At 33.8% G+C, this 13,439-nt stretch overlaps 1 long non-coding RNA gene across 1 annotated transcript; it reads left to right on the plus strand.

The window, feature by feature from the left end:
• Positions 1 to 12,076: 12,076 nt before the first annotated feature.
• LOC110902806 lies at positions 12,077 to 12,956 on the plus strand. Its single transcript, XR_002571430.2, has 2 exons — positions 12,077 to 12,194; positions 12,870 to 12,956. It is a non-coding gene; the product is annotated as an uncharacterized LOC110902806 (long non-coding RNA).
• Positions 12,957 to 13,439: the final 483 nt, after the last annotated feature.

A 13,439-nucleotide genomic window follows, 5' to 3' on the forward strand; every position in this document is an offset into this window, starting at 1 on the left:
GATCAAACAATCATGTTGTTTGATAAAATCACGAACAGGTCAAAATTTGGTGAAAAGGGGTAATAAGCCGAAGACTTGAAAGTGTTAAATTTTGTTAATCCGGATGTTGGATTTTAACTCAACATGATGGAGGATCAAATTACAATCACATGGGAAGAAACGGTGGGTCAAACGGATAAGCGTATTGAAAGATACGGAAGTTTTCGTGTCAAATAACGGCCAAAAAAATGGAAAGGTGGGATGCAGGGGCCACCGTAACTTACGGTGCCACCGTAAGTTACGGTGGAGCTAAAACTTTTACGGTAGAATACCCCTGATTTACGGTGGGGGAATTTGACATTCAGGGGCCACCGTAACTTACGGTGACCACCGTAAGTTACGGTGGAGGCCAGAATTCAATTGCTTGTTTGTGGATCAAGATATCAATGTTGCATTTTTCCTAATTTCCTTATTATATTGGTTATTTAATTATCAAAACTGACTTTTAAGGTGGTTTTGATCACAGGTGAATGTCGTTAGTCCCGGATGAAGATCAAGCATCGAGCAAGAACCGAACACACGTTAAACGAAGCTTTCGCAATGTTGTTTCGTCGTTATTCCATAACGGCGAATTAAAATCACATTATGTTGTATCACTTTAAATTTTAAAAGTTTTTAGCAAGCCCGTATTTTCAGTATAATTGTGACTATAATTACATGGTTTTGAGATAAAATTATACGATAAACGTTAGATAATAACAAGGGTGTTACAAGTTGGTTATCAGAGCTCATGGTTAAAGAGTAAGGTGTGTTCGGTTCGAGGCTTGATCGCAAATCCGGTAAGTACATGTATGTTAATAGCTTAGCATGCAAAAGTGTTGTAAACAACACATAAGGCTATCGTGTGATACACGTTACCCCAATTAAAATGATTAATATGGTTGACGAAAATACGCGCGTTGACGCGTATAGTAGAAAAAGCCTTGTATTATAATACGGGTGATTATTGAAATTGATATTATTAACTCTTGTAAATGTTTCAGTTGAAGGACACTCCCATCTAAAGATAGCGGGAGTCTAACAAATTGCGGACTTGACGGAGGAATGGTCCAAAGTACGACAAGTAGAACATGCTCACCAAGGACCTAAATCGCGTAACGATCGCGAACAAGGCTAATGGCAAGAGAAGCCCGTCAGGGCAAGCATTACCAGGTGCACACTTTAAATTTAATTTCACAAATAGTAATATGCAACAAATACGTAGAGACTGAAAGTTGCGTATGTAGATTGAAAACTTGGAAAAACCCCAATAGAAAACCTATCCAGGATATTGTTTCCAAGAGAAACAAATAGAGGCATTACTTACATGGGGTGTAATGTGAAAATTTTAAAAAAGGTCATGTATACCAGGTGTTGATCGCTTACTCTGGCCAAGTAAGTGGTGAGCACGTGGTACCATGAACTTTTAAGATGGACACGCTTACACCCGATGTAGTAAGGACGGGGTGAGTGGGACAAATTAAAAAGTACCCAAATGAATCAGATAAGCAAAATATTTGATCATAATGTAAACGCACAGCCGAGTGACGGAAGCGTATTATATTAATATAATGAACCCGAAGAATATAAACATGTAAACAAGGAAACATGTAAAATGATGTAGACATGTATTGGGATGGGGTGTACTTACACTCGAACCCGAAGAATATAAACATGTAAACAAAGAAACATGTAAAATGATGTAGACATGTGTTGGGAAGGGGTGTACTTACACTCGAACCCGAAGAATATAAACATGTAGACATGGAAACATGTAAAATGATGTAGACATATATTGGGAAGGGGTGTACTTACACTCGAACCCGAAGAATATAAACATGTAGAATGATCAATATATGCACTGGGAGGGGGTGTACTTACACTCGAACCCGAAAAATGCGAATATGTCTCTAAATGGGTCGTTTTTGTAAAACGCCAAACTCGAGGACAAAATCGGAATATAAAGATGAAGCGAGATCTTAATGCATACCGGGAGTGTTGCAATAATAACGACTTCGGTAAAACACCCAGTTGATGGGTAGGAATTAAACACATGCGTAGACCGAGAAACGGGAACTCGGATGGAAAGTTAAAGGACTCGGGTTTTAGGGTCATAACTAAAAGATGACAAGATAATGTAAATAGAGTTGTGAATAAATTATGTTCAACTATTTTAAAGTTGAACGAGTCGAATATAATATCATGCCGGACGGCATGAGTAAACACAAGCGGGACAATAGTAACATTAAAAGCAAAAGAATAATGAGACCGGTAATGGGACATAATCAAATACGAATGTATGTAAGCTGGATAATGGTGAGCATAAGATAAACTGACGCATAAATGACGTGAGCAGTCATAAAGTCAGAAAATGTGTCCGAAAAGAAACGAACGTAGCCTTGGACTACTGTAACAACTGTCACTAAATTCAATAATTAGGACGATAATTAGTCAATAAGAAAACCCTAATTGAGACACCCAAGTAATTCTGCATTTGCCCTACAATTTTTAGAATAATCGGAATCAGGATCAGGGCCCCTAAAACTCAAGGGGGTTAAACCCTAGTGATAATTATCAACAGAAAACGGTTGTTAAAATTTGATTGGCCAAATCTAATAACTCAGCCAAGCTAGTCCCGAGCCTAGGCAGCCTATAATTAGACTGCTTGGCTTACGGACCGTAAAGGATCAGGCATACGGTCCGTAAGGGAGTCCCAAAAATCAGTATAAATAGCCGACCTTGGCACTTGAATTCTGTGTTTAAAACGACGTCTAAAGCTTCTGTGTACGTCGAGTTATTCGCTATTCACTTCACAACACACACAAAATCACTAATTAGTGTAGTGAGGTGCTGCTACGATGCCGGGTATTAACTCGATCGCTGTTCAATTCTTTTCTTTCCATCAGCTTTTATTTTTGTAAATAATAGCTCGGGATTTTACTCTCTAAATCCCTAAACTCTGCCCGTTATTAGGGTAATAACTCTAATCATTGGTACGATACTTTATCCGATCGATTATAACTATCCAACGATTGTCTAAGTGCTGCTCAAATTGAGTTATACTTTGTTATTCATCATGATTTCGACTTGAATGTTTGAGTGCTGTCCGAACTCGGGCTATACTCTGTCATTCGTTGTGAATCCGATGAATTGTTAAGTATTGCACTTATAAATCGTCGTGAGGGTTTTATCTCGTGATTGTCGTTAAAGTTGTATTGAGTTAGTACACTAATACGTGTTCCATTGTGTCTAGAAATTAGAACTCGTAAGCAAGGAGCTGCTAGAGTACTTAGTAGCTAAGTAAATTTAATAAGTTAAATAAACTTAGCAGTTAAGTTAGCTGAGTAAATTAATTAATTTGTTAATTAAGTTTAGTATGATTAATTAATCAGTTAATCAATATTAAGCTAAGCAAGATTAATTAAGCTAAGTAAGTTATTTAGTTAAATGGATAAGCAAACTTAATAGTTAAGGAAACTTAATAGCTAAGGAAACTTAATAGTTAAGGAAACTTCCTAGCTAAGGAATAAATCTACCTATAAATAGGAAACTTAGGATTCATTTTTCTTTGCTCATTTCTCTTCTTCTTTACTCTATACGTTGGTGTTCTAACTAATAATCACCGATGCGATGTTCTATCCGATCGATTCAGGAACCATCTAACGAATGCCGAAGTGTTATGCTTTGTGAATTTCGCTAAACGGAATCCAAAGTACTATACTTTGTGAGTTCATTAAATGGATACCAAAGTACTGTCTGAATAAGACTATACTTTGTGAAATTCGTTAAGGTTCGAATCTCGTGACTACCGTTAAGGTTTGATTTAGGTTTTACACAAATACGTATTCCATTTTGTTAAACTATATGTTTAACTACCGAAAATACTTCCCAACTACACACTCACAATCAAACAAACTATTAAATCATCAGAAGATCCAGAATAATAAAGTGCATGTTTAATTATCGGAAGAAGTAGAATCAAGAAGCTTGTTAACTCAATCTTGCATGCTTATAAAGTGAGTCATTCCTCTTTTATAAATTCTTTTCTCACAGTTTGTGAGTCATTCTCTTTTTATCAACTGTTTTACAAAACTCCAAATTATTTTCAAAGTTATAATTACAGGGATTAAGTCTATGTAATCACCAAGTTACAGCCGGTATGTGGGGTTTTGTATACATTACTTATTTCCCGTCACACTTGGACAAACGGGTGGCCAAGGGGTGATCTGACCACAGTCACAGACACCATTGGACAAATGGGCTAGCCAATGGATGGTCAAGTGACAAATACTGTGGGTAGTTGGTTTGATATCAGAAATATTGTAATTCCCCTTAATACTGTGAATTATAACAAATCTGTTTTATATAAAACCTGAATGAACTCACTCAGTATTTCCCGCTGACAAAACCTTTTTAAAACACGTTTTAGGTAATTACAGTATATTGGAGTAAGAATTCGATCCGGCACCGAAGGCATCAAGAAGTGGCTTATTTTATTAATTAAATCAAATTAAGAAATATTGTTTTTATTAAAAGCTACCTTTGTAAAACATGGAATTTATTCCATCTATTTAAATAAAATCCGGTGTTTCTAAACTCTGATATTTTTCCTAACTCACGGTCCTGATGAAATTTCCGCTGCAATGTTTTTCAAAATAATCACCGGTACCACTGGACTGCTCACGACTTCCGATTCCGGCCAGGATGGGGTCGGGGGTCGTGACAGTAAAGTTGGTATCAGAGCTAAGCCACTGCTTTAAGCCTATAAGTGTTGTGATGATAATACTTAAGCTTAAATAAAAAGAGTTAGGAGATTACTGTTAAATGGTAGCACAGCCGATAGCAGTTAGATTTGAACATAAGAAAAGATGCCTTAGTATAAGCTAAGCCACTTGTTTACGCAATTAGGTGTTATAATAATACCTAAGTTTAAACGGAGAATTAGAAACTTAATATTATCTGATAGCACTCTGAATGATATTTAGACCTGAACTTAAGAATTTTGCCTTAATATAAGCTTCAAGATAAGGTTTCTTATATAAGTATAATATAATGGATAGTGGTATGCTATAAGAATGACGGTTCGCAGGTAATAGCACTTAATTGCTATTAATTCTTGTTTATTGAGATTACTTGGTTTAGAATAAAGATATGTTATGGAAATATAAATTTCCTTGATTCTGGATAAAAGCCCTAATAAAAGAGGCACTTTTAAAATCTTGAAAAGATACTATTTATGGGAAATATAAAATTTTCTCCGGCAAAACTGGGTATAGAGTAGCAGACTCTCCAGCTTGTCCGGATATACTGAGGTTACCTCTCCGGCGCGAACCGGGTAAGATGGGGTATATAAAATGTCAAACAAGTGACAAGATTTCCCTAAATAGTATCATGGCCTGATATCAGACTTGTTTTTGGAAATAAGAATCTGTTAAATACATTAACCTTATCAAGGGTATGTATATTACAGCATGTAAAATATATGATTATATAGATATGTATATCTATAAGAAATTCCAAAAGCCATAACGATTGATAATTAAGAATAAAGCACAAGTATATGTGTCAATAATAAATCTAGATTCCTTTATCAAGAATCTCTTACCTATATCGATATCAAACATTATTTCGTTTGATCATCTACCTCGTAACCCGAGCTAATGGAAACCCATTAAGTTGGGACACCATCAAAAATATAAGAATTACCAATGCGTTACCATAAATTATTAACGCCATAAGTTATGAACGCAAATAAGAAGCATATAAAGTTGTGCTAATGCACAAGAAAACACATGAAACTTAAATTATACGTCCACAGACGTCGAAATTTATCACACACAACTTCCAAGGCAAGACCTTTGAAAAATATAAATTAGGTACGATGATACCAATACTAAATTCCGTCAGTAAAAGAACTCCTAATCAAAAAGCGGCACTTTGCCACATGATCTTACAAACGATCAAAATCTCGCTGAGGTACGTTGGAACAATATTTCACAGACATCGGTGCATAGTCTAACCTGAGTCATAATTATTAGCACTACAAAAGAAGTCATATATTTTTGCAAATCCCCTATTTCATTTCACTTCATTCGACATTCTCTGATAAAGTCATTTAACAAATAGTTATCACACAAAATTCCAGATAAGAAGTTCTTATATTTCTTTCGTTGCAATTCTGACTTCTGCCTATAAAGAGTTGACTTTCGTGTTTCTACTTCCTCTAATAGTCATCATACCATGAGGATCTCTTTCATAGTAGCAAATATTGATCTATTCCATTTCTTGGTAAATCCACACTTTACACATGCACTGTTTGTGGCGCATGTGGTTCGTTTGATTTATGAAGACCACTGGAGGGCTTCATTCCAATTTATTATTTTTATCCAAAAGTTCAAATATCGTATCACTATACTTGATCTTTGCATTTATAAACCACGTTTATTGCAAAACATTGTCTCTTTGATATCGAGTCAATAAGTTTCTTGAAAAACTCAATTTCCTTTAGCATACATGGTTTTTGTTGTAACCATATCCAAAATTTCTTATTGATACATGAACTCGTTTTGTTTACACCAAGTTCAATTGTTTGAACTTGCTTGCATTACGTATTCAATTCAAAGTCCCATATGATGGATTGAAGCCATCATATTCAAAATAGTCCCAACAAGCACTTCAATTCTCTTGAACCATAACATGCTTGTTTAGTCTTCGAATTCATCAAATCATTTCTTTGATCACGATCACCTTGTGGTGACGTTTTCACAAATTTGAAGATTGTGCTAAATCTCATTTAAATTTATATTTAGTTATTTATTATTTATTTTTGATAGTTAATATTAGTTTTATTATTAGTATAATATATTAATAATAGTAGTATTAGTATTATTAGGTACTAGGGTTATTGTCAAGGGCAAATATTGGATAGCCTAGCCTTAGTTAGGTATGGACTGATCAACCATGCTTAAACAAGACAGCACTAACCAATATCCAACCATGATAATAACTATTTAATATATATAAATTAAGACATCATACTTATTTAGTACATTTCAATTATATATATATTTTTATACTATATATAGAAATATATATACTTTGTACTGAAAAGAGAAGATATATTTTATAAAACAATTAAAGGGACGAATAAAATTATCTAAATAATTGTCTAAGTATTTATGAACAAGACATATTATAAATAAATGTTCATCTTGATTAATATTCCACAACTATTAAATACTTACAGAAATATTCTTTTATAATTAAAATATCAAATGTCATTTACGTAAGCCAATATTTAAGTATGCTTGATATTAAAATAAACATTTATTATTTTACTTTTATGATTTAAAATATCTTATTATAAAATCTTATAGTTAAACACACTTGATTTTAAAAATAATAATCATGAGTTCTACGATATTGGGTAAACCTATTTATAAAACATATATCATTATTTTGTCAAAATTACCACGGGTTTTGATATTTTAAACCTATCTATATTTATTTATTATTCTACTTTATGATAACATAAAAGGAAAAGTATTTAATAAATCAAAATATCACCTAATCAAACCTTTTGATTAAAATCATCTAAATACAATTATGTGTTAAGACAAAAATACACTAACTTTATTATCTTTTCATGTATTCTTACAAATCACCCATCTTAGCACATTGATTTTCTCATATCATAATCTGACAAAACATTTTCATGTTTTCATTTCCTTTTGAACCAGTCAATCTTAAGTCTTCCTTAGGTACCAATCAAGGTAAGTTTTCCTCTGACAAAGAATTTTATTAATTCCAAAAAGTTCTTCACATTCATTTTAAATATCTATTGATCATGTATCTTTTGGCTTGAACATAATCACCTTGGAAACTATATCATTTCATCGGAATGTCTCATCTTTTGAAATATCTAGATTCGCTTCCTTGAAACTCTCAAATTCGAAAACGATGAATTTATTCGGCCATCACTGAAATCTTTCACTCCTTACAACCACTTTGTGGTATCCGAATAGATTTATAGCCTATGCTAAACCCTATTCATACGCCATTCGTTTGACTTGTCATATTCTTGGTACAATTATGTACTCAGATTACGATACACTAAATTCTATTGTCCAGTACCATTTAAGTAAACGATATTGATTTTCAGATAATCATTAACAAATCATTTTCCATACTTCCATTCACAAATAGATATTTATCAATTCAGAATCTCCCTCAATTAAAGTAAGTTCGTTTCAGATATTGAATCCAATTGTTTCTATAAATCATTTTACTTTCAAAACTCATACCACTCGAAATATCTTTTGATTCCATTCCACGATACATTGCTTCTCTTAATTAAAAAAAGAAACATAACCCCAAGAAAATATCATAGTCCAAATCTCGAGGACGAGATTTTTATTAAGGTGGGGAGGATGTAACAACTGTCACTAAATTCAATAATTATGACGATAATTAGTCAATAAGAAAACCTTAATTGAGACACCCAAGTAATTCTACATTTGCCCTACAATTTTTAGAATAATCGGAATCAGGATCAGGGCCCCTAAAACTCAAGGGGGTTAAACCCTAGTGATAATTATCAACAGAAAACAGTTGTTAAAATTTGATTGGCCAAATCTAATAACTCAGCCAAGCTAGTCCCGAGCCTAGGCAGCCTATAATTAGACTGCTTAGCTTACGGACCGTAAAGGATCAGGCATACGGTCCGTAAGGGAGTCCCAAAAATCAGTATAAATAGCCGACCTTGGCACTTGAATTCCGTGTTTAAAACGACGTCTAAAGCTTCTGTGTACGTCGAGTTATTCGCTATTCACTCCACAACACACACAAAATCACTAATTAGTGTAGTGAGGTGCTGCTACGATGCCGGGTATTAACTCGATCGCTGTTCAATTCTTTTCTTTCCATCAGCTTTTATTTTTGTAAATAATAGCTCGGGATTTTACTCTCTAAATCCCTAAACTCTTCCCGTTATTAGGGTAATAACTCTAATCACTGGTACGATACTTTATCCGATCGATTATAACTATCCAACGATTGTCTGAGTGCTGCTCAAATTGAGTTATACTTTGTTATTCATCATGATTTCGACTTGAATGTTTGAGTGCTGTCCGAACTCAGGCTATACTCTGTCATTCGTTGTGAATCCGATGAATTGTTAAGTATTGCACTTATAAATCGTCGTGAGGGTTTTATCTCGTGATTGTCGTTAAAGTTGTATTGAGTTAGTACACTAATACGTGTTCCATTGTGTCTAGAAATTAGAACTCGTAAGCAAGGAGCTGCTAGAGTACTTAGTAGCTAAGTAAATTTAATAAGTTAAATAAACTTAGCAGTTAAGTTAGCTGAGTAAATTAATTAATTTGTTAATTAAGTTTAGTATGATTAATTAATCAGTTAATCAATATTAAGCTAAGCAAGATTAATTAAGCTAAGTAAGTTATTTAGTTAAATGGATAAGCAAACTTAATAGTTAAGGAAACTTAATAGTTAAGGAAACTTAATAGTTAAGGAAACTTCCTAGCTAAGGAATAAATCTACCTATAAATAGGAAACTTAGGATTCATTTTTCTTTGCTCATTTCTCTTCTTCTTTACTCTATACGTTGGTGTTCTAACCAATAATCACCGATGCGATGTTCTATCCGATCGATTCAGGAACCATCTAACGAATGCCGAAGTGTTATGCTTTGTGAATTTCGCTAAACGGAATCCAAAGTACTATACTTTGTGAGTTCATTAAATGGATACCAAAGTACTGTCTGAATAAGACTATACTTTGTGAAATTCGTTAAGGTTCGAATCTCGTGACTACCGTTAAGGTTTGATTTAGGTTTTACACAAATACGTATTCCATTTTGTTAAACTATATGTTTAACTACCGAAAATACTTCCCAACTACACACTCACAATCAAACAAACTATTAAATCATCAGAAGATCCAGAATAATAAAGTGCATGCTTAATTATCGGAAGAAGTAGAATCAAGAAGCTTGTTAACTCAATCTTGCATGCTTATAAAGTGAGTCATTCCTCTTTTATAAATTCTTTTCTCACAGTTTGGGAGTCATTCTCTTTTTATCAACTGTTTTACAAAACTCCAAATTATTTTCAAAGTTATAATTACAGGGATTAAGTCTATGTAATCACCAAGTTACAGCCGGTATGTGGGGTTTTGTATACATTACTTATTTCCCGTCACACTTGGACAAACGGGTGGCCAAGGGGTGATCTGACTACAGTCACAGACACCATTGGACAAATGGGCTAGCCAATGGATGGCCAAGTGACAAATACTGTGGGTAGTTGGTTTGATATCAGAAACATTGTAATTCCCCTTAATACTGTGAATTATAACAAATCTGTTTTATATAAAACCTGAATGAACTCACTCAGTATTTCCCGCTGACAAAACCTTTTTAAAACGCGTTTCAGGTAATTACAGTATATTGGAGTAAGAATTGGATCCGGCACCGAAGGCATCAAGAAGTGGCTTATTTTATTAATTAAATCAAATTAAGAAATATTGTTTTTATTAAAAGCTACCTTTGTAAAACATGGAATTTATTCCATCTATTTAAATAAAATCCGGTGTTTCTAAACTCTGATATTTTCCCTAACTCACGGTCCTGATGAAATTTCCGCTGCAATGTTTTTCAAAATAATCACCGGTACCACTGGACTGCTCACGACTTCCGATTCCGGCCAGGATGGGGTCGGGGGTCGTGACAACTACGGTCAAGGTCAAAGATAATATCAAGACGAAAATAAATGATGTTAAATAAAAACATGGTGCCTTGACACCAAACATGAAATTTTAAGAATGTCATGAGCAAGGAATGATCTACGGGATCAATATAACCTTTGGGGTTATCAACAATGAAAAGGTCTATGAGGATAAAACGACCCACAGGTCATGATTAGAAAGAAATAAATTACAAGGACTTCGCCCTAAAAAGATGAAAGTCTAATCAAAATAGCCCATAAGGCTAAGTGATAAAACCTACGGGTTAATTAGACAAAGCGAGAGGATCAGTTGAGAATCCTCGCACAGAATAAAGACTGTAAAAGAATAAATTTTGGACTGTTAATATCCCGATATGGATAATTGACAAGGAATAAAGAGAAGACGCTAAACTAAAACTTTGTTTTTGGTAAGAAATAACGTTTTTATAAATATCAACTCTGAGAGACGTATAAATAGTAAACATGAAAGATATAAGTCTTGACACTGGCAGGTGCAAGACGATGTATTCGAAAAGTGATAATTCTGAAAATAGAAAGTTGATGTAAAATTTGGCATGACGTGACATGATCACGATCAAGAAGTGTAATGTGAAGTATAATCACATTCGAGCCGAGTGGCCAATATTGAGCCGAGTGATGAATATTGCTAAGTTAATTAAACTAGTGGAAATAACGAGATTACGTTATTTCAAGTTGCATTATGTTGTATAAGATATGTAGATGATTAGTAACCAAAAAGATATTATCATACTTTTCTGGTAATACTAACAATTGGTTAGAATATGAGCAATGCTCAATTGATTATCGAGAGCAAATGCATGGAGTTAAACTTGATAAATTATGTAAGAAAAGGTTTCGAGTACGAAACCTCTTTAAGGGGGCTAGATTTGTAACACTCCAAAAACAGATCTGGAAATTAAACTACGTTAGTACTAAAAGACGGGTAAATTGCCGTTAGGGGTAAAGTAACCCGGTGAATATTATGATTTTTAAATAAATAAGCCTAATATTAAATAAAAGCTGAACGAAAGCTTGTGGGAAAGTAAAGTTTATCAAAACCCAAGTCAACGGGACTCAAAATAAACTAAGTCGTAGATTTCCCGAACCCACTAATTTAACTAGGAATGTTTAACCTAGTTAATAAGCGGGAATATTGTTAGAAATAAGTAGGTTGTGTCCTACTTAATAACTAACCAAACAAGAGGGGCCAGATTCGGATAAATGGAAAGTTTAATTATAAAATAAAATTAAAATACAAAACACACACACAAGGTGTGTTCTGTACGTCGACCAAAAGGTTCTCCAAGAACCAAAACCCTAGTTTCACAAAATCAACCAAATTGAAGGCCAAATCGGGCTCGAATCAAAGGCATGAATACATACAAATGATCACCAAGTCAAGGGGATCAAGAGGTATGTAAAATTGTGTTGTTACATGAAGTTGTAAAAATTGAATGAACATCACTATATGCGATTTTGGTGTAAATCGTAGAAATTAGAACTGAATTAGTGATGTATACATGTTTAGTAACAAAACCCTAAGTGAAATCATGCATAACATGATAGGAATTGAATGACTGAATGAATTCTCACACTAGGCTAAGTGGGTATTAGTCATAAGATGGATTTGATGATATGATTATGATTAGAATCATCATGCATGTTAAGTAATCATGAAATACTTAAACAATTTGCAAGTTTGAGTATTTGATTATAAGTGATAGTGGTTGAATTTTGATGTTAATCTTGGTAAAAATGACTAGTTATGAACTAGTAAGCAAATGTGTAGAATTATGCCCATTAGGTGTTTGTTAAAATGCCTAAATGAGAAGTAAAGTACTGAAATTCAAGTGAAACGCGTAATTGGCAAGCTTGACTAATTACATGAGATATGGGATAAAACGGGTTCTAATCATAATGTTGATTTGCCTTAATCGTGCATATTATATGAATAACGGTAGTTAACTTTTAGAAAGTTAAACTAACCAATAATGAAGTCGAATGGTAGATTCGACATAAAAATTTGTAAGATGGAATAGTCGTAGCTAATAATGACTAAACTAACCGTCTTACGAATTATGATGATAGTTTGACTCTTGACAAGCTAGATGAAGGCTTGGGAGGAAGCGGGTCAAATGGAGCAAGTACGAAAAGAAAACGTTGCTTGGATGCAAGGTAAGTATAGCTTACACTGGTCATATATTTTAGAATGTTCTTTTGTCGTATGAATTACGAATAAGACAAATGGAAATTTGAGACATGGTGTTCCGGCGTGTATTTATACGAAACAAGATAACCAATAAGGGTAAAATTGTAATTTGGTCACTTGTTGACAATAATTGTTGGTTTTGAAAGATACGTATTTCGTAAGCCTTAATAGGCCAAGAAGTATTAAGAGGCGATTTATAATTAAAACGACCGTACGGTGTAAACCGGAGAGAGTCGTGTAGATGGTAGACGAGATGGCAATAAGCTTCATCTCGCCAATATAATCGGTCATTTAGACCAAACGGATCAAAAAGTGAAAATTATCACTTTTTGACAATATCGACTAATGCTTTGTTGAGTTGTATAATTACAGAAATAATTATCGAGTGGATATTTACATCGCTGTTACTTAGCGGCTATTGAGGCAAGGTATTTAAATGGGTCAATATA

Source organism: Helianthus annuus, chromosome 13 (assembly GCF_002127325.2).
Source record: "Helianthus annuus cultivar XRQ/B chromosome 13, HanXRQr2.0-SUNRISE, whole genome shotgun sequence".
Lineage (NCBI taxonomy): Eukaryota > Viridiplantae > Streptophyta > Magnoliopsida > Asterales > Asteraceae > Helianthus > Helianthus annuus.